Genomic DNA, 23206 nt, shown 5'->3' on the forward strand with positions numbered 1-23206 from the left:
AAAAAACTGAAAGATGATTTCGTATTTACAGTCAAAAGACCATGCATACTTTTTAGTATATGGTAAATAAGTGATTGTGCATATGACCTTTCTAGAAAGAACATAAATTTGCCTTTGAGATGAACAAAGGCTATTGTATATGTACCTAGGTTCACCAGTTGATGCTTGTGGATTTCAATGGACTGCCGCTGCTTCGCTTCCGCCATTTCATTTACTTTATTTGACATTTTGTAATATGCATGACCATGCTTGGTCTATTTGGGGTCCCAATTGGGTAACCCTTGTATTTTTTTTTTAGTTCAACCGGCGCGCTTTATTACATACTAGGATCAGTGAAATCACGATCCACAATAGTTTGAACAATGTCAGGGACAGGGTCAGTCCACACACTTGCTTGACCCGGTTCCCAGCACACACCCATTTGAGATAGCTTATGCGCAGCCACATTACATGATCACGGAGCATAATTAAACACAACACTAGAGAAATTTAAATGGACGAGGTCCTTGATCTCCCTTACGATAGAACTGCATGGAGACAGAGCATAATCATGAGAGTGGAAGGCTCTCTCTAGGATGGATGAATCAGTTTCCACCTGGACGGAGTTAATACCATGCGAAAAGGCAGCTTGCAGGCCAGCTAAACAAGCTTCAGCTTCAGCTGCAACAGCATCGTGCACATGTTCCAGGCATCCTGCACCCGCAAGAACAGCACATCCAAGATGATCACGAACCAGGAATCCATAACAACCGGACTTGTTTGCAGCTCGGAAGGCTCCATCAAAGTTGAGCTTCAATCTTCCATCTACAGGGGGAACCCATTTATTCCGTTGCACATTCACATGGGGACGTTTATCTTTACGCATTGAGGCATAATCATAGACCAGCAATTTCACCTTATGGACCACTTCTTCCACTCTGATTACCTCCTCACCCGACTTCACCTTATTGCGTGCATACCACCAAACCCACAAAAGAAAGAAGACCTCCATTCTTCGATCATCCTCCAGCTTCAAAATGGTCTGTACCACATCTCTAGCAGAAACAAGCTGAATCAAGCTTAAACGGATATCTTCAAGGCATAAAATTCTCCAACAGAGTTTCATGGGCCTGCATTTCAGGAAACAGTGTCCACCATTCTCATCAAACCGTTTGCAGACTGGGCATAGAGTTTCAGCGTCTGGTACTCTCCTTTTAATGTTGATTTTCAGGGGGAGGCTGTTATGGGCAAGCCGCCAGATAAACAGTTTGACTTTAGGAATGCATTGCAAACTCCAGATTTTATCCCACTCGAAATTCCGCTGGTGCACCGCTCCAGAAGAGGAATCGCCCACTTGCTTCTTCGCCGATCTCTCCCTTTGATCTTCCAGGACATGATACGCAGATTTAACCGAGTACATTCCTCTCGTATCAAAATGCCAGGCAACAAAATCATCTGTGTCTGATCTCACCGGAATCGCCAGAATGTTCCTGGCATCAGACTCCCAAAAAATCTCCTCCACTAGTGGTTTATCCCAGCAACCCGTAACTGGGTCAATAAGATCAGCTACCTTGTTCAGCACAGTGCCTCTTCGTGGAGTTATCAGTCTTCGGGTAACTCCGGCAGGGATCCAAGGATCCTCCCATATATCTATGCCGCTCCCATTGCCAACCCTCCAAATCATCCTAGCCTTCAGGGCAGAAAGCCCTCGGATAATACTTCGTCAAGAGTATGAGATACCAGGACCTTCCTTGACATTCAACAAATTACCGTCAGGATAATACTTAGCCGTTAGAACTCTCGCGCACAAAGAGTCTGGCTGATCCAAGAGTCTCCAGCATTGGCGGCCTAACATAGCAAGGTTAAACAAATGCAAATCCCTGTAACCTAGCCCACCTTTCTCCTTCCGGCTGCAAAGTAACTCCCAAGAAAGCCAGTGGATTTTGTATTCCTGTTCTTGCTGAGCCCAAAAATACCTGCAGATCATCTTGCTGATCTCATCACAAAGAGTGCGGGTCAGATCAAAACAAGACATAGCAAAGGTTGGGATAGCTTGAGCTACAGCCTTAATTAGAATATCCTTTCCAGCCTTAGACAACAGTTTTTCTTTAGTCACAGAAAACGATATCAGCTTGTGATATTCGACTGTGCCATCTGTGTACCACCCATTGATCCAGGGAGTGGTACTGTATTATACATGGGGTTTCCGGTATATAAAACCGGGGGCCGACAAAAGTTCCGATTATAAACAAGTTTTAGATACATGAAAACTATAAATACGACTAGTTTATTTGAAAAAAAAAATCAAAATATGAAATAAATCTAACATTTTTGGAAGGAGTACATGATATAGAAATAAATGGGAAGCTGACGCCAAGTAGGCAAGTACCCACTACGTACACACATCTTCCAATTGGGGTTTACGGAATGAGATAATCCAAAAAAATAACATTGACAAGTATCCAAATCTAAGAAATGCCATCAACAAGTGTAGGTTCCAAGAAATGACATCGTACAAACGATTTTGTCTCAAAAATGCCATCGTCGTTAGGGTTCCGTCTATTCCGCGCCATTAAGTGCTATAGGATGAACAATATATTTAATGGCACGGGATGGACGGAACCCTAACGGTGATGGTATTTTTAGGATAAAGTCGTTTATACGATGGTATTTTTTGGAACTCACTCTTGTCGATGACACTTCTTGGATTTGGACACTTGTCAATCACATTTCTTGGATTATCTCTTAGGGAATACGACCGATGTGATGACTAGTAGCTGGAAATTATTCGCACTTGTGTGTATTATATAGGTGTATATGTATATATCCGCTTCGTGGAGTCAGTCTTGCTGTTTCGATGCGGTAGAAATGCAAATTCTTCCTCCGTTCTTAAAAATAAAACAACCTAGTACCGGATATGACGCATCCTAGTACTATGAATCTGGACATACATATGTCCAGATTTATCATAGTAGAATATGTCGCATCCAATATTAGATTCGCTTTTTATGGGATAGAGGGAGTAGACTTGAGTTTCTTGCTGGCCGCTTCATACTAGCTGGAGTAGACTGTATTAGAGCAAAAGTCATTGTTTAATCAATGTATTGTACTCCCTCTGTCTTAATATGTAGCAATCTAGGATAGGTAATCCCATCCTAGGACTACGAATCTGGATATACCTTATGTCCAGATTCATAGTCCTAGTATGGAACCCATCCTAGGTTGCTACGTATTGGGACGGAGGGAGTAGTAGTATTTTCTTCCTTGTTCCGTACGCTCTCCTGACACAAGTGGCAGCGCATGGCAGTCAATTGGTTGAATTGCTCATGCCTGCTAGCGCTTAAGAGCAATGGTAATAGTATAGCTCGTTGCTGACTAATAGCCCATTACTAAAGTCAGCTACTATGTTGGCTGAAAACATCTCATAATCAAATAATTAATTATAACATGCACATATTAGTGTGTATGATCAAGAGTGAAGTGTATCCTTGTAGCCATTTGTACCAGGACTATATCAGAGACCGTATCAACCAAATTCTCTGTAGCACAAAAATTACAAGGCACTATCTATCTATCTATTATATTATTAAAACAGCTTTGAAACGAGGCACCACGTTTGCTATGAAGGCTAGAAATTTCCACATTAATCGAAGAAAAAGATAAAATCTACACCGTTAGATCGTGATAGTCCTGAATTATAACGGTTAAGATTTAGTAAGGCTACAAATAAGTTTTGGGAACTAACTTAAATGCAATAGATAGGAAACTAAAAAGCTGCATAGCACTCGGCCGATCAATGTTTGGCTCTGTCTAAGGAAACATAAATTAATTAGGAGTAGGATTCTGACGTAATCGGATTAGGACTCGGGCATACATATTTGAATGCATATGGCGCTAGGGCCTGTAATCTGTGACTAGAGTCATGCAAATTCACCATGACAATTGACAAATATAATAAAACATAATTTGTTAAGTGTTTAAAGGTGATCTAAAGCAATATAAACTGAATTAATAAATGGCAGAGCATATATATATATATATATATATATATATATATATATATATATATATATATATATATATATATATATATATATATATATATATAGGCTGCACTGGCTTACGATTAATTAGGTAGTCTAAATGCAAAACGCCAGCGGCTAAAGGCATGCGCGTAATTCAAAATATATTTAATTAATTTCATAAAAGATGAGTCATCACCGGAAAAATAATTTTATGTCATAAGACCTTCACCTTCATGGCAGCTTCTGTTGGATAGTATAGGGATGAGAGAAATACTGCCTAACGTGGATTGATTGTATTGAGCCTCAGGGGAGGGCGATATATAAAGAAGCACATGGGAAGGAGATAAGGAAGGATTACAAATATGGAAGGAGTCCACACAAATCAATTCTATCCTAAAACATCTCTAACTACCATATTTCATCAGTCAGAAGTGCAATTTGATATATGTGTGCACTTTTGGGTAGAAGAAAAAAATAATTGTAATTCAAAAAAAGAATATTAAAAGAACGGTCTATCTAGAAAACGACACAAGATTAATTAAAATTCAAAAATAATAAAATAAATTTCAACATTAGAAAAAAGTAATAGTTTAAGCAGGATAAATAGCTAAAATTCATAATTAAAAATAAGAAATGTTGCAAGAAGAGACCATCTTAAAAGAAACATGAGATCAATTAATTAAAATTTCGAGTAAAAAATAAAATAAATTTAGAAATTATAAAATAAAATTGAGAGTTTAAGTAGGAATATAATTTCTAAATAACTGAACATTTAGAATGAAAATTCTCACATTAATATAAGAAAAAGAAGAGTTACGGTTCAAGTAGAAATACAATTTAGAAATAACTTAATCAGATAAAAATATATTTCGAAAGAATAGTCTATCTAGAACACCACAAAAGATTACTTAAAATTCCAAATCAAAAGTAAAGTAAATGTCGAAATCAGCAAAATAAAAATGAGAGTTCAAGTAGAAATATAATTTAGAAATTACTGAAATTCTAAATAAAAATGAGGAATATTAAAAAAAGAGACCATATAAAACATAGCTCGGGACTAATTAAAATTCAAAATAGCAAATAAAATAAATTATATAAAATTATTAAGAAGCCAAGCCAAGAAGGACAAAGGAGTAGAGAAATGATGGCTAGCGAAACTTAAAAACTATACAAAAGAGAAAACCAACAATGATCAGGTTTAATTTTTAAAATCCCAATGATAATAAAAAGGAGTAACAATGTTCTGACCGTAAAGGAGTAAGATGGCGGCTATTGAACAGGCATTTAAAAAATATAAAATAGAACCCCAATGACAATTAGCTTTGATTTTTAAAATCTCAATAGCAATAAACAGGAGGGATGGCAGGTCAGGTAGTAAAGGAGTGGGGTGGCGACAGTTGATGGGGCATCTAGAAACTTAAAAAAGGAACCCCAACAATGATCAATTTCAATGTTTCAAATCCTAACGACAATAAAAAAAGAGTGGCAACGGATGGGTCGTAAAGGAGCAGTGTGGCGACGTTTTACGGAATTTCTAATAGCTATAAAAGAAAACCTGGTAAGCTATAAAAAATAAGGAATATTAAAAGAATAGTCCATATAGAACATAACTTGAGATTAACTAAAATTCAAAATAAAAAATAAAATAAATTTCAAAATTAGAAAAATAAAAATAAGAGTTCAACTAGGAATACAATTTATAAATAACTAAAATTTGGATTAAAAATAAAGACTATTGGAAGGGACCACCTAGAACACATCACGAGATTAAGTAAAATTCAGAATAAAAAATAAAATAAATTTCAAAAATAGAAAAAAATATAAGAGTTCAAATATGAATACAATTTATAAATAAAAAATATTGGAATGAAAAATATGGATTTTTCAAAGAAAAAGTTTATCTAGAACACAACGATAACAAATGACAATAAATAGAAGAGAGGCAACAGTACCGTAAATAATTGCCTAAAGAATTAGGGTGGTGGCATTTGATAGGACATATAAAAACTATAAACAAAGCCCAAATAAAATTGTAATAGCGATTAAAAGGTGGGACGACGGGCATGCCATTAAGCATGATGGTCACAGCGGTTGATGGGACTTCTAAAAAGTAAAATGTAAACCCCAATATTAATCATGTTCAATTTTGAAAATCCCAATGAAAATAAAAAGGGGAGGCAGTTGGCGGGCCGTAGAGGAGTATAGTGGCGAAACCGCTGATGATTTCACGAAACTTATAAAAAGTAAAAAGTGAACCGCAACGATAATTATGTTTGATTTTTAAAATCCCAAAGACAATAAAGAGAGTAGGCAGCAGACAAGCCGTAGAGGAGTACAGTGGTAGCGTTTGACGGGACTTCTAACAATTATAAAAACAAAACCCAACATGACAATGAATTCTAAAAACTACAAGTTTGATTTTTTAAAGGCTCAAGGAGGATGAATAAAAACCATGGCAGATCGAGCAACAAAGGAATAAGGGGTAGTGATCAGTGTGACATTTTAAAACTATAGAAAAAAAACATAGATATTAAAGCTCAGTCTTTCAAAGTCCTAAGCCAACGAGATAGCTATTTAATAAATTTTAAGTAAAATCATACATAGATAAAAGATATTTTGTATGGGTGCTAGCCGCGCAATTGCACGGGCCACCTAGCCAGTTACTACATAACTCAAATACCACTGATCTAAAAAAAAACAACCCAAATACCACTGATCCTAAAAAAACTAGGTACTAAAACTTGTGGGCACATGTATCACAGTTTTTGAAACACAAACAATATTTATTATTATCGCGACGGTGGAGAAGCAAATCCAGCTGACGACGGTGGAGAAGCAAATCAAGCTGACGGTGGTGTGACGAACCAAGCTACCCACCGTTCAAAAAAAAAAACATACCTCCGCCGACGGGGTAGGAACTATTTTTTTTGAAACACACGGGGTAGGAACTAGGAACACCAGGAACTGTGGCACAATTTGTCTTCCTCTGGCGGGACATGGCTTTTGGTGGTGGGGAACTAGGGTTTCAGTACAATTTTGTAGCGTGCGGGACTGCGGGCAGGAGAGATTAAGCAAGGTGGATGAGGGGAAGGCAGATAGTGAGGGTGGCAACCATCAATCTACCGGATTTTTGGGACCGGTAAAATAGGATTATTTTTCATGCTCGTGGAAAGCGGAGTGGAGGGAGATGGCGCACGGGAAAGAGGGCAGAAATCGCGCGCGGGAGGGGCAGGCGGAGATCCAGCGGGCGCGGTTGGGGTGGAGAGGGAAGAGATTGATCTTGCTCGGTTGGGAAGGGGATCCGTTGTGGTGTGCGGGGCCACCCACAAATGACGTTTTTAATCGCCGAGTTGGGCTGCAGTCGAGCGATAGCGCATTGCGAGGAGAGCAATCGCCCGGCGATAAATTTGTCATCCGCTTTCTTCTCGCTCGTCAATTCTCTCCACTCCATATACAATAGGCTGATGTGGTATATTTTTAGAGCCTGTTTAATCAATGTAGAGTAAGAGCTCACTACTTACTATTAGGGTAATGTTAAAACTAACATGTATAATAAGTTAGCTACTCCAGGTTATGTTTATTTTTTTCATTCTCTCTCTTTCTCTCACCATGAATTTAATGCATATTTTTTATGCTTGTGTATAGTTAGCTTTTGTATGAGAGTTAACACTTTTCACTTTTATTTACCTCTCTTTCACATAAGTATATAGCTTATTTATTATAGTTCACTACTCCGTATTATGCATTTATGCTTGCTGTTACTGTACCTGCTCTTATATTGTAACGCGCGCCAAGGTCTCCGGCCCGTTGAAGCGAGCGGCCGGTATACGGCAGTATGGGGGACATCACCGGTGGTGAGTATCGAGTCCAAGATAGCAGCCAACTCCGGCGGGCAAGGTAAGTTAGCTGCTCCAGAAAAATGGCTGAATTGCTTCGTTCGCGTGGTGGCGCTGGTGGAGAGGACGGGCAACGCCATCGGCACGCTGGCCTTTACATGGGCTACCGTCGTCCTCCTCGGCGGCTACCCCTCGGTGCTCCGACCCGATGAAGATTTCCTTTATGCAACCACCATAATCTTCGTAGAAGCTGCAAGGTACGCAACACTAAGTTCGTCTGATCTCTCTATACAACACAACACAAATACAGAACATGCGTAGAATCAGACTTTACTCGTGCTTCTTTTTTCTGGACTTAAATTTAAAAATATACCGTTCATATTTTTTTTCTTAGAAATAGTCTTGATATAAATTTTTTGGCACAAATATACCACCGGTATCGCTAAACCGCTACGCGAAACTGACGTGGACTGACGACATGGGCAGTCTCGCACGAAGAAGACGCAGAGGCGCGAGACCGAGCGGTCTCGCATGGTGAGTGTGCGAGAACGTTTTGAAAATTGAATGATTAATGATTAATTAATAATAATTAGTGATTAATTATCCTGATTTAATTAATCACTAATTAAGATAATTAATCACTAATTAATCAGTGACTAGTTAGGTGCTCGTGTGTTGCAACGGAAAAAATATAACTCTTTAAAAAAATTTACGATTCATCATTGACAAACACTCAAGTCTATAATTTGACCTTGTCAAAAGTGAGTTCTAAGAGGGGAGAGAAGATTTCCCACCAGATGGCATACACTAATTTGTTCTCCCAGGAAAGAAATTTAACATATGGATTTGATATGGAGCTATTTCTAAACTCAGATATATATATATATGAAGATGAATAGAAGGACCATGCATTGCAGATTTTCAGGGGATAGAAATGGAGATAGAAGAGTATGGTATTTTCACCAGAGTTCGGTGATATCTTTGGGGCTCTGGCTTTATCATCTTATTGTGTATATTTTCATATAGTTAGGAGTCAAAGTTCAAGATTTCAGTTTATACTTCACTTCTTTCCGCCTTTTATTTTTCCATCTGATGATGGTTTCGGCACAAAAAGCCAGAACCCACACATGGAGTATGAAATTAATTTTCTTGAACAAGCACACACTTCCCCTTGTGTTTTCCAATTGCCTCGAGTGCAAGTTTGTGAATTTTGACTTTCTTAAAATCATTATGCATATCTAAAATTTGTCATGGTAAAAAAATAATTGAATGGTAGTGGCCCAACACACTATTATTCTTAGGTCATCCATTGTTGATGGTTCATTCAAATGGTTTTATATTAGCATAGAAACGATGCCTGACTTCAAAAACCCTCCTGAACTATCATGTTATTAAACACCATCTCCATAATCCATGCTAAACTGAATTACAACAACATTCTGAAATTAATTTACCAAGAGATAAAGGTAAAAAGCGTAGTGGATATTCTGAAATATCTGAACTTGAGATTCTAAACAGACTATATTGAAGACTTCACATAACCTCTCAACTGCAAGTCGTAGAAAGATTCATAGAATTACAAAAATAAATCTGTTACTGGCCTTTCAAAATGATTAAGGATGTGTTTGGATGGTGGTCAATGGTGGATGGGATATGGCCATCCAGTTTTTTAGGGATATGGCCATCCAGTTTTTTGTTTGGTTGGGTAGATAGGATGAGCCAAGTTTTTGTTTGGTTGGATGGACAAAAAGTGGATATGGTGAGCCAATTTTTTGTTTGGTAGGATGGATGAGTGTTATCATCACCTTTTGGATGGAAATGGTGAGAATACCTCCTACCTGGTATACTTGGGAAAATTGGATAGTTGCATGTACAAATAATCAAATGCATAACGTATTTGTTGTCTACCTTGAGAACAGAAAATTAAAATTAAACAAGATGCTCATGAGCATTCATGTTACTTGTCTACATATTTGTACATGGATCATGAGCCCAAGACAATTTTTTTCAGAAATTTTTAACATGCATCTGTGTTACCAGTTACCACACATAACAGGAGAGGAGCACACACATACAACACGCCATATGCTCCTAGAAATGAAATATGCAAAAATATATCAATTAACCATCATCCAATGAAACCACCACATCTGAATTTTACCATCAACCATACAGCCATAAAAGTGACTAGTTTAGGGACAAAAGTAGGCTAACACAAGCCTATTACCATCTACCAAATACCATCACACTTAATACTCATAGTTTAATGTCTGAGTATGCAAAAGAAGGTTGAATGCATGCCTATTACCATCTAACAGCTACCATCACACTCAATACTCATAGTTCATTGTCTAAGTATGCAAAAGAAGGTTGAACACAGGGCAACTACCAACAGCATCACACAACCATCACAGCACAGTTCACCCATTAAAAGTGGTGGCAATATATCTTGCAACCCAAGTGACCTTGTGAGCAAATTCAAGGGTAACAAACACCCTTGCAGTTGGAGGATTGTCAACTAGATGTGCATGATAATGAGCAAGATGTGTATCTTCAAACCCTGGAATGCTATGCACACTCTCATACAGGTTATCGGGCAGCTCTTTGTTAGATTTTGCAGCCTCTTTTCCAGCTTCAACTATTGCTCCAGCAAGCTTGTCACCAACAGATTTAAATGCGCCTATCAGCCCTTCCTCTTCAATTGCAGCAGCAGTCTTTGTTTTCTTGGGTTTGGGTGCTGAAGATGATGCACCATTCTCCTCATTAAGGGCATGAACTCTACTAGCTGATCCAGTTGCTGCAGCACTTCCAATACCAATTTCTTCTTCTTCATCATCATCAATGGCAATAGATTCATTGGCTAGAGGATCACCTGACCCTTTTGCATATTTCCCTGTAGCCAAGCTATTGCCAAATATCACAAGCATCTTGCCATAATTGTGAATAGATTTGTTCAAATATTCAGCATCAGCCTTGTGATCCTACAACATGGTTTAATAATAAAATTAGTTTCAGCAACTAATACAAATTTCAGCAACCATTATAAATTTCAGCAACCACTATAAGTTTCAGCAACCACTACAAATTTCAGCAACCACTATAAATTTCAGCAACCACTATAGGTAACAATAAAATGGTGTAAATGTGGTTGTGGCATACCTTGATGTGGTCTGCGTAATGTTTATGATCAAGTAATATGATAAAATTCTCATCATCCCAAAGAGCAGCACTCAACTTCCTTAGATCAGCTATCTTAGAATATTTTCTTTTCCAAGTCATAATGTGATTATTAATCTGATCTGAAGTCAAATTAATATTGAAGTGATCATTCAAAGCTTTAGCACAAGCCTTCAAGTGGACTTGCTTAAACCCCGAGGAAGTTTTGTTCCCACTAGCAACAATACCCTCGAGGTATTCAAGCATGTAGGTAGACATTGAAGATGTCCATGTAACATGTCTACCCTTATCACTTTGTCCACTTCCCTCCATTGCCTAGCATGTATAAAGAAATTGATTTCAGCAAACATATAAATTTCAGCAAGCATATAAATTTCAGCGACCACTATAAATTTCAGCAAGCATATAAATTTCAGCAACCACTACAAATTTCAGCAACCAATACAAATTTCAGCAAACATATAAATTTCAGCTTGCATATAAATTTCAGCAACCACTAAAAATATCAGCAAGCATACAAATTTCAGCAAACAATAAATTTCAGCAAGCAAATACATGTCAGCAAATACATAAGTCTTAAAAAGGAGGACATAAGTCCTAGAGTTCCATACAAATACATAGACTACAAATCTAAAATTTTCAATTTCCATGGTGAGCTTGACGATCTTCCCACATTTGGTCTGCGGTATCCTGCCTGAACTGAACCATGTATGCATGCTCACTAGCTTGCCCACTTCTTGATGTTGCATAATTGTAGTTGGCTATCCATTCTTCCTCTGATATGATAAAATCATCACCACCATCTTCTATAATCCAATTCTGAATAATACAACAAGCTACCACAATATCCACTTGAGTTGGATAGGGAAAAAATGGAGTGGCATCATCTAAAATTTTCCACCTTCTCTTGAGAGACCCAAATGCACGCTCAACGGTCACCCGAAGAGATGAGTGCCTCAAATTAAATAGCTCCTTCTCATTCTATACAGGATTAGTCCCCCACTCATTCTAGTGATACCTCACACCACGAAAAGGGGGTAAAAATCCAGGTTTTGCTCCATATCCCGCATCAACTAGGTAGAATTTTCCTAACATATAAGGGCAAGTTGGTGAAATGTGTTGTCAATAATTTTTCTATGCACAAGTTGGACTTACATTACCTTGTGGGACACGAAGGCCATCTGTACGCTCTATAGCATCACGTAAAACTACAGCATCATGTGCTGTCCCCTCCCAACCAGCCAACACATACGTGAACTTAAGGTCAAAATCTATAGCTTCCATTACATTTTGAGTAGCATGATCCTTCCTACCACGAAAGGAAGGCTCCATATCTTTGGTAACAGAGACTCGTACATGTGTGCCATCAATAGCTCCAATACAATCCTATTTGGTGAACACAAAAAGGTAAAAAATTTAAATGGGCATAATTTTACGTCTACAAATAATGGTGTACAACTAATTGTGGATCATACCTTAAAATAAGGATCCCACCTTGGGTTCCCTAATATTTTTTATGGAGTCGTTATTGAGGGTGGCCTTATTAATTCCTTTCTCAGCTCACCAACAGCATGAAGGACTAGGTTGAAATATCGGCTAACAGTTTCACCGGACCTATAAAAATTAGTGGCAACTACCCTATTTCTAACATTGTGCCCAATTGTATGTAAAAACATAGCCACTTGCTCTTCAACAGGCATATGTGTAGCATCCACAAGCAAGCCACGATCCCTAAAAAGTTTACAAAAACAGAAAAAAGGTGCTCTTTTAAGCCTTAGCATGTTCACACAGATGGTATCGTTTTTCCAAATCTTGTCATTGAGATAATCAAATCTTTTCCTATCTCTTTCATCTATTGGCCCATAGGTAATCCCTTCTCTCCTTGGAACCCTTTTCCTTTTCTTATTTCTAGACTCGATAACCATAGCCATCATTGACAACAACATATATGATGCAGCCGTATAAATCAGAAACCGTGTTCTGCTGTCCATCTACAATGCCAAAGTTTGACCAAATCAGGTCTACCACATTCATGCACACATCTATTGAGTCATAAAACATATAGCACTCAGATCTGAAAAAAATATCTCAAAATAGCAACTATAGCACTCTATAATCATTCATGCCCATGCTTAGAAACTACTATAGCACTCAGATCTGAACAAATCAATCACCAAAAAACCAGAACTATGCTCAGATTTGTAGTATACCTTGAAACGAGGAGGAATGCAAAGAGAGGGATATTGTTTCTACTCGCCGCCGCAGCTGCCGCGTGGAGCCACCGTCGTGCCGCCTGCAGTCGCCGCCGCCCAGCCTGGAGTCGCCGCCGCCCCGCCTGGAGTCGCTGCCGCGCCGCCTATAGACTTCGCCCGCGCCGCCTGTAGACTTCGCTCGCGCCACCGGTTCCCTCCGCCCGCGCCGCCGACACCCACCGCCCGCACCGCCAAAGGGCGAGCGCCCGCGCCGCCAACACACCCACCACCTGCGCCGCCAACACCTGCCGCCCCCCCCCCCCCCCCCCGCCCCCCGCCGCCCCGCCTGCCGCTCGTCCCCGGCATGGCCACCCGCTCCGTCGAACCATGCCGCCTGGTGCGCCGCCGAATGAGGGAGGAGAGCTAGGGTTTGCCACTGTGAACCGGTGAGAAGAGAGGAGAAAAAAGGGAGATAAGGATGGGAGGAGGTGAGGGCACGCGACCTCTTCACGTGCGCGAGTCGCGCGCGGTCCTGGGCCGCCCCGTCCGGCCGAATCGGCCGGATGCACAGAGCCGGCATCTGGAGGGAATATTCCCTAAGTGGTGGCCATATCCTAGTACCGCCCATCATCCAAACACCTCCAAAATTTGGGCGGCCATATCCTATCCCAGCCTATCCCTCCATCCAAACACATCCTAAGTGTTGTCTCTGCTAGTTTACTGGCTGAAGAGAGTACCAACTAATACAAGAACAGATCTAAGCATGGCACAAAACTTCTTCACTTTCTATCAGAAGTTCAGAGAAAGGCAGTCTCACCGTATCATGTCAGAGAAAACTTCAGCAGATTCCCAAGTGCATGTCCCTGAACTTCCGCTTGATTCTTCCTGGACCTACGCTTTCCTGGGATTGAAAAATGGCATGGACATCTCATGATCAATAATATACACAATTTAAATCAGAATCATGTACATCTCATAGTCAACAATATTCATCACAATCTAAATCAGAATAGTTTGCGCTCTCATCGATCAAAGGTTTCCACTTTAATTGTCTTATAATAATTTAACAATGTTGTTTTCTTCTACATAGCAAATCAATAAATCAAAACGATGGAACATGAGGCTCAATTCTTGTAAATCCCTATCATCTCATACTGATATTCTTGTTTAACTTCATTAAAATGATAGATTACATATTTACAGTGATTAAGCATAGCATTATAGAATAAAAGCAATAGGACAAGAGTGCAAGACCATGACTAATTCAGACATTCAGTGACTATAAACTATCGATTCACCGGTTGCTTAGTTGTTCTTCTAGCTGCTGTTGCTCGCTGCCTAATCTGCTAGCTGCTCGGCTGTCAGCCTAGCTGCTCGGCTGTCAGCGTCGGCAGTCTCGTTGCCCAGTCGCCTGGTACCTTGCGCCCTTGCCTGCTCTGCCTCCATATGCTGCTCGCCGGCTCGCCACCGCGGCGCCGGCTGCTGTTCCATGACTGCGCCCTCCTCCGCTTATTCGCTATCGCCAGCTCACCAAAGCACCTCGTTGCTGGCTTGCTGCTTCACCCAACCGCCCAGCCACCCAGCCGCGAGTCCCCAACCCTAATCTATAGAGAGAGATGCGTGCGTGAGGTCGCGGCCACACTAGGATCGCACGACGATGACGCCCTGGATGGATGAGTGGGGGCAACGTCTTTCGGCGAGGCACCGCAGTGGCGATGGGGAGGAGAGCACGGAGGAGGCGCGTTGGATGCCGGGAGTGGCGGAGGGAGCGGCGGAGAGAGGGATCGAGCCATCGAGGGCGAGAGATCGCGGTGGTTGTGAGGAACGAGGAGAGGTCGACGACTCAGGGGGTGGGGAGGGGATGCATGTGTCTGCGCCTACAGCACGCATTCTGAAGCGTTGGATATCTGGATCCAATGGGTACGATTGCGCGTGTCTGTCACCACTACAAAATTTTAAAGTAGTAGAGATTAGCGGCAAGGATCGGTATCGCTACTTGAGTTTGCGAGACCACTCGCTCTCGTGAACTGCGGTCTCGCGTTTTTATTGTGCAAGATCGTAATATCAACGGTATATCTGTGCAAATAAAATTACAACCCGAATATTTATGAGAGAAAAAAATAAACGGTATATTTTTAATTTTTTTTCCTTTTTTTCTGTATGCTTGTAGTTGTAGCTAGCAACCCTCTTGGTAGTACAGATGGTTTACAAAACCAAATGGGTTTTTTTAGAAAACCGGGAGCTCCATTAGTTGGTCTAATAAGCCAATGCAAAAGTTAAAATTTAAAGTTTTAAACTTAATTTTGAAGTTGATTTTAAGATATTTTTAACTAATTTTCTTAGCTTTGGATTTTGAATTGCTTCAAAAAGTATATAAAAGTTTTACCAATAAATTAATTTTTATTCCCTAATAAGCTAAAAATATGGGCAACCGATGAGGCTCGGGACTTCCTGGGTCGGCTAGCTCTGAACCACAATCCGCTTGGTTTTCCAGTTAAGTTCAAAAGGAAATTCAAACTGGATAATTGTTGATAAAGTTTCCTTTATCCTTGTTTGATGAAAACAAAACAATGAACACACAGAAAATAGGGAAACCCTGTATTTTATTAATCATGATTCATTAACATGAATGTTTACAAATATATGAGGGCTCCTACAGGAGTTCGCCTTTTGCCTTCGCGAGGAATGCTTAATAGAAAGGTATGCTGACTGGAGATTGCGTGCAGTCCGCTGATTCCCGGTGCCTAGCAATGAGGCTACCGGTTAATTACATCCATAGGATGAGCCTATGGAATACCTCCGATTAAGCTGCGCTTTGTGATCACCGTCTTCAAAATTAATTGCTCGCCGAAGGTTGAGGTTGGTGCAGATTTAACGGTGAATATAGTGAATGTGGAACGGGTGGCTTTGTTTCACCAAAACCCGGTCACACTACACTACCCTCACATCGGTGTGCAGAGGGAATTTGGTGAAGCGGGTGACTTTTGCCTCGTCGGTGCCCAGTCATGTATCCTGGCCTTCATCAAACATGGATTTTACGGTTGCTTTTGCCTCATCGGTGCCCAGCAATGGTGTATCCAGCTCCCGTCCGTTTTAGACGTGTTAATAGTATAGTGACCTGGCCTTGTCGGCGCTCGGCCATGGTTTTGTCTAGCCTTATCCATCAGACAAATGAAATGAGTGAATGGCTATAGCTTTGTTAGCTTTGGCCAATATGTCGTCCGGCTTCGTCGGTCTCGGACGTAGCACAAATATTGATAAATTGGCCATTTCATCTCATCGACACTCAGCCACGATGTCGACGTTTATTTTAAATCTGCACACCTCGCCCTCATGGCTAGCGTTGTTTTATTTAGCGAATAATGCTTGTCTTCAGGAATTGTGAGAAATTGCTCCCGTCCATCCGGTAGAATTTGGAGAGAGAAGGAATTGCTCCCATACATGACATGCACGAGGCAATATGTGACTCATCCGGCATGAATATAAATATGTATAAATCATGGTTAGTCTGATGCCAATAAGACTCAAACTCATCCCAAGTTTATATAAATAAATATCCACATCCAATATTTGATATTGATAATTTAGACGGTCCAACCCTCACGAGGGTCAGGCTCGCCTTGTATTTATTTGCAGCCCATATTAATCGCTTGACAAAGATGGCGTGTACATGTGTATGCGTCACTAGGGATACTTATATATCCATGGCTACAAGTTCACAACACATCCACGATATATTCATCACTACTCCACTTTACTATTTTACCGTCCGGGCTGCGCAACTGCACAACGCTACGGTGTATATTTGCTCCCTCTAGGAGATAATGCCGGGCTATGCATAATATCTGCACAGCACTACGGTGTTGTTGTGTTATCTTGGATAAGCGGCTTGACGGAGAACGAGATCAGCTTGTTTCTGAAGACTCGCCGATAGAGATGCCATCAGTGCCGGCGATTACAGGTTGCTGATCCGCGATCACGCACCCTGTGCCATGCGCATGCATCTTCTTTCTGATCTCTCTGCGTATATATGTGGGTGCGGGTGTGTACCTCTAGGGCATATTGCTGCTTAATGGTGCAGCGCTTGCGCCGTGTGTTCCCTCTTCTTCCTCCGTCGCGAGAGACGGAGTCGGTGCCTTTTATAGGCAGAGGCGGCGGCAACGATCTGCCTGATCTGTTCCGAATTTCCAGCATAAGCCAACAATATCACACGTTAATTCTCCTGATAAGCCGGCGCCGTGTGTTCCCTCTTCTTCCTCCGTCGCGAGAGACGGAGTCGGTGCCTTTTATAGGCAGAGGCGGCGGCAACGATCTGCCTGATCTGTTCCGAATTTCCAGCATAAGCCAACAATATCACACGTTAATTCTCCTGATAAGCCGACGCACAGATGAGCTAATCCATCCACGAGATAAAAACCAAACACACGTACTGGAGTCTGGAGATAATCATGCGATTAACATGGCTGATGATGGTGGGCCCCATGTGTTTAATCACCACTGCCAATTTCCAAATTAGAGATAATGACCGTGCATGCTCACGTAGCAAAGCAAGTAACGATAGCACTTGCTTATTTCTTTTCTTTTAATAGCTCCAATCTTTTGAATCGTACATCAGATTTAAAATCCATTTGAACCATTACTTTCTATTCAAATTATACAACAAAACGAGTCCAATATCGAATATATTCGGACATCGTGATATTTGAAATCTCTAGGCCCACATGACATAGAGATACGCCTCGTGTATATTGGGTTGCAAATAATATTTTCATACAAAATTAAACGCCCAATAAATTTTTTTATCTTCTATGAATTTTTAGCACAAAAATTCATCAAACAATCCTTAAAAATAATACCATGGTGGCAGTGAGAAAACAATCTATATAGTAAAAATATAGAAATTGTTCTACCAGGTGGATCACAAATTTTCTTTAAGGACTTCAAAGTGTTGAAGTGATTGTTCCTCTCTATAATTCTTAAACATACCTTCAAATTTTTAACCGATATAAGAGTCTAGCGTCAGGGGATTACTACTTCTCATGTGAATGGGGCAATGAACTCCTCGCTTGTACTGCCTTCTAATTGTACATGATATAACATATCCTTAAAAATATGAATTTAGACAATAAAAAAGGATGCGTCACATTATATTAAATTAACTTATTATGAGACAGAAGGAGTATAGTTGTATTGCGTCAGGATGCGGTGGCCTCACTCCCTGTTTATATGGCCGCGTACGGTAGTCTTCCTATGTAGCAGTAGTGGAATCACATAATTGCGCTTATGTTTATTTGCAATCAAAAAAAATTTATGAGCACAACTTTTATATACGTATCCTTAGTGATTCAAAAGCAAATGTTGTAAAACAATGATGAAAAAACTAAAAAAACAACTTCAAAATTAAGTTTTAAAATTTAATTTTTTGCTTATAAGCATAAGGATAAGCGAAAAGATGAGGCTGTAGCCATAGTATTTGTATCGGAATCCTGATAGTACTCTCGTGCTGATTGGCTTAGGATTAGATCATCAATTTTTTTGTGTGTTAATCGCACTAGCATATATCATACAGGATGTTCAGCCGCAACAACAGACTCGATTACCAGTTGTTCTTCCGCACGAGAGGTGCTTTCAACCCTTCTGCTGGCTGGAATGAACTGATCGTGGTTGCATGCGTATCAAATGCTCTGCTCTGCACGGCTCTCTGGGGCAATATTATGGCATCAGATGACCCGTTTTGGTATGTTATGGTGATATTACTACTAGCTATTCTCCAGTTTTTACGTTCAGCAGCTTCAAAACTGCTCACGTGCAATCCAATGCGACGTGCTATATCATTATTGAGCCCCATGGTTGCAATCCTACTGCTAGGTCCCTTTGTACTAGGACTCTATATTGATTCCAAATCGTTCATTCCCAAGAAGACAATGGCTAAATGGATGATAGCGTACGTAGTGCTGCTTGTATTGATGCTCCTGCTGACGATCAGCAGGCTCCAGTTCCCAAGTATAATCAAACTACTAAATGGTACTCTTGGCAGCAAACAAGAATTTTGGTGTCAATTTACTCTGAAGTTGTGCATAATTGCTTCGATCATAATGCCTGTGCTTATTGTGCCTGATACAAGCGATCGATATGTTATCATCATACTGGAAGCTCTTGCTTTAGTGTTAGTATTATTTGGCAACTTACAGATTCCAACAGCGACTGTCCGTGTCGCGCTTGCACTGTTGCGCCTTCTACCACACAACTACTACAGTGACGACGAGCCTATTGACGAGAAGAACCTCGGAGATAAGACAAATCTAGTTGCATCTCTGAACATCTTCTATGGGATGGTGCTTGGCCAAGGGATTCTCTACATTACAGCCTGTATCTTTGAGGTCTTCTCATTTATCCCTCGGAGATCGCTAATCCGCCATGGTGGATTTGAAGGTCAGTGGGGGGTGGCATCTATCAATTTGTACTACGCACACGCCTTCGAGAAATACATGGAAGGAGGTGTGCTTGCTCCAAAGAAGATCAGCCTCGTCACCTTTGCAATGGATTCCCTGAACTCAGACTCACCCAAGATGCAGCTCTACAGTGTCCAGATGCTACACATTTTTCTGCAAAGGGAACCGATCAGGGAACGGGTCATAGCAAAGCTCACCACCTCTACCAAGAACATGGCAAGATTAATCAACATGTTGGGATGGACAAGTCCAAGTCATAAAGTAGTCAGATTATATGCCGCGAAGGCCACTGTTGAGCTTGCGAAGAGCCTCCGAGTTGTCACCGTTCCTGGGACAATGCAGCTTGTATCTTCACTTCTAGACATTGATGGCAAACAGAAAAGGGGAAACCCGCTTTTGGATGTAGATGGTGACCACGAGGGAAAGCTAGATCCAACTTACAGTACATCAGAAAGCCAAGAGGAAAGGCATGATGCAATTAGGGATACAGCAGCTGAAGAATGCCAAGTACACGAGCCGCTTCAGGACACTGATAACCTACTCGAGACACATATCCGAACTAACCACATCAACGAACGGAACTCCTCCATACTCAGAAGCTGACAGCAAATTTCAGAGTATTGGTCAATCCCCAAGGAGCAGCCATTGACAGACCATGACCTTCTTCCTGCACTGGGCATGTCGATTCTTGACGATCTTGCTAGTTGTGATCAAAATAACTGTGTAGAAATTGATAGAGTAACTGACCTCATCCCAAAGATCATAGGATTCACAAACTTCAGGATTGTCATAAAAAACAATGGGGCACAACAAGTGGTCCTAGCAAAGTCATCACTGAAGGTGCTGCAAAGGCTGACGAGCATTGGAGGGGAAATCGGCGTAGCATTGCGGTACAAGATATCGAAACATCCCTTCTTGTTAAGAAATCTCGGAGTGATCTTAGGAGACAACAGCAGTGATCAAGAATTAAGTAAGCTTGTGGCAGGAATCCTCAGAAACCTTGCTATTGATCGTGACACAAGGCAGGAGATTGGGCACATGCAGGTGCTTATAACCAGGTTGATGAAGACATTCCTCAATTTAGATAGAACCTCCAGCACAAATGTTGATTGCTTGCTACCAAAGGTTGCCGAGCAAGCACTGGCAATGCTAGCAATGGATAATGTGCATAACTGCTTAGTTATGTTGAATGAACCAGAGTGCACTAATAAACTGAAAAATATGATCCTAATCCATGATGAGAAGTATACATATGCGGCGGCTAGCCTGCTGTGTAGCATGTGCCAGCACGCCCAAGCCAAGCTCACAGAATCAGACTTGAAGGAACTATGCCACACCTTGCGAGAGGTAAACCCTGCTCCTTCATGCTACAGATGCAATGAATATTTGTTGTGTATAATGTGCTTTGTTGTTTGCATATGTTCTTTTATGCCAGCTGATGAAATTCCACTTACACTTTATTAAATGGGAGCATTTATTTACTAGTGAACTAGAGTTTTTTTTTGGCTGAATCATGCTGTTACAACTCATGCTACATTGTGTTGTTGTTTCCATTACAGGTGTTGGAAAGAATAATGAATGTAGAAGGGGCAGAACTAGAGATCCTCATTGGCCTATGTTCACAGATATGCAAAGTCATTCCTAAAGAATTTGTCCAAGAGCTGGAGGGTGGACAGATTAAGAAAAGATTTATGAAGAGACTAGTTGACACACTGAATGCAAATATGAACCCAGGTGGTCATTGTTCTGGAATCAGGAGGGTGATAATTGAGCAATCCATATACATGATGGAGTGCAATTCTCACTATGCCAATTGCTTCAATGAATTACAGATGATGGAAGCACTATCGATGGTAGAAGAGATGCCCTCAAGGGCTGAGAACTATAGGATTTTCTTGGGTGACGTGGGTTTCATGGAATACAGTACACCTCTCATTGCTCTTGTGGACAGAGCAAAAGAACTGATGGGTCAACAGTGTTTGCAAGGAGTTAGTAGTGCCAACTGAAAAAAAAATGTAGGAGATGATTTCGCATTTATAATTGTAATGGGTTATTAAATTGTACAATATTACATAATCATGCATAAGCTGATATGCACAGAGACTTGTAGCAGAATCCATAGACTAGAGCTATACCACAAGAGTGAGTTCATGAGTAGAAACAGCCTAAAAACAGGTGGAATTCTTGTGTGGAACAATCATTACTGGCACAATGGTTGCAACTACTGGAATGGAATCCCTTATTGGCCTTAGTTTACGAAATTGTAAAGTCATTCCAAAAGACTTTGCCTGAGTACTAGAGCATGGTCGGATTAAGGAATGATTTGTAAAAAGGCTTGTCAATGCACTTAATGCACATATGAGTCCCAGTGCTCACAGTCCCAACATCAGGAGGGTGATTGTTCAGCATTCTGTAGGATCGAATACCCAGAACTAAGCCAACCAGAGGGGGGGCGAATGGTTGATATACTCAAAAACCAAAACTTTTTGCGGAATAAAAAGTTACCCTCGTAATCGATGTAGATCGGTCTGACCGAAGTTGATCTGCCGGTCTGACCGCGCCTGTGCCGTCGGTCTGACCAGTGTAGATCGCTAGGTCCAACCGCTCCTGAGTCGCTTCTGCCTTCTGTCACCGTCACCGATCTGACCGGTGAGTACCCGCCTGTCTGACCGCCGGTGTTTCGCCGGTTAGACCGTCGAACCCGAGCAAACACAAATCGAAGATCTCTTGAAGTAGATGACAACTTTATTACATCTCTCTGTGTTTACAAAGTGCAACAACAACACTCCTCACAAAAATCTCGACTAAACACGAAACCCTAACTAAACTATCAACTCAATGCTCTAAAAGCGATACCGGGAGGCCACGCCTTCCCTCTCTATTTATACATGACATAGGCAGCCTAAAGCCACGAACCCAACTCATACAGGAAGTCCTAATCCACCTAGAAAACCTTCCCGTATAAGAAACAAACTTACAAACTCCAATTGTACCAATTTTGGACTCCATCCAAAATATAACTCCGCATCCCATACGCACACAATATCTCCATCGTATGCCATATGGAATCTTCACCAACCACATGCATCAATCTTTATCCTAAGTATCCCGCATGATATCTTGACCGTCCGGACGTCACCTTATCTCCAAGTTGACTCTCAATCCATCACCGGCAATACTCTCCCGAGGCGTAAAGATTACCTACACATGAATCAAACAAAGAAACCATATCCGAGCACAAGCTATCTCCAACTTGACTCATTGTTAGCACACAACAGTATTACATACGCATAGTATCCATCTAGAAGTCATAAACATGAAATATCCACGAAAATCCAATGAAACAACCCGAAACAGAAACCGATACAGAATCGGTCGGTCAGACCGCGGGCTGGCCGGTCTGACAGCTCGAAGACCTCCGGTCTGACCGGCAGTACAAGCCCGATCTGACCGGACCCAAATCTAGCAGTCCCTGTTCACCGTCTAAAAAATCCAATCATTTCTAAAACCACTTCGCCAATAATCTTCAAATATCAAAACCAATA

General features: G+C 40.9%; 1 pseudogene; it reads left to right on the forward strand.

The window, feature by feature from the left end:
- The first annotated feature begins 7839 nt into the window (after nucleotides 1-7839).
- LOC127780503 (uncharacterized) lies at nucleotides 7840-21667 on the forward strand (annotated as a pseudogene).
- The last annotated feature ends 1539 nt before the right edge of the window (nucleotides 21668-23206 follow it).

The sequence above is a fragment of the Oryza glaberrima genome, chromosome 7 (assembly GCF_000147395.1).
Source record: "Oryza glaberrima chromosome 7, OglaRS2, whole genome shotgun sequence".
Taxonomy (NCBI): Eukaryota; Viridiplantae; Streptophyta; class Magnoliopsida; order Poales; family Poaceae; genus Oryza; species Oryza glaberrima.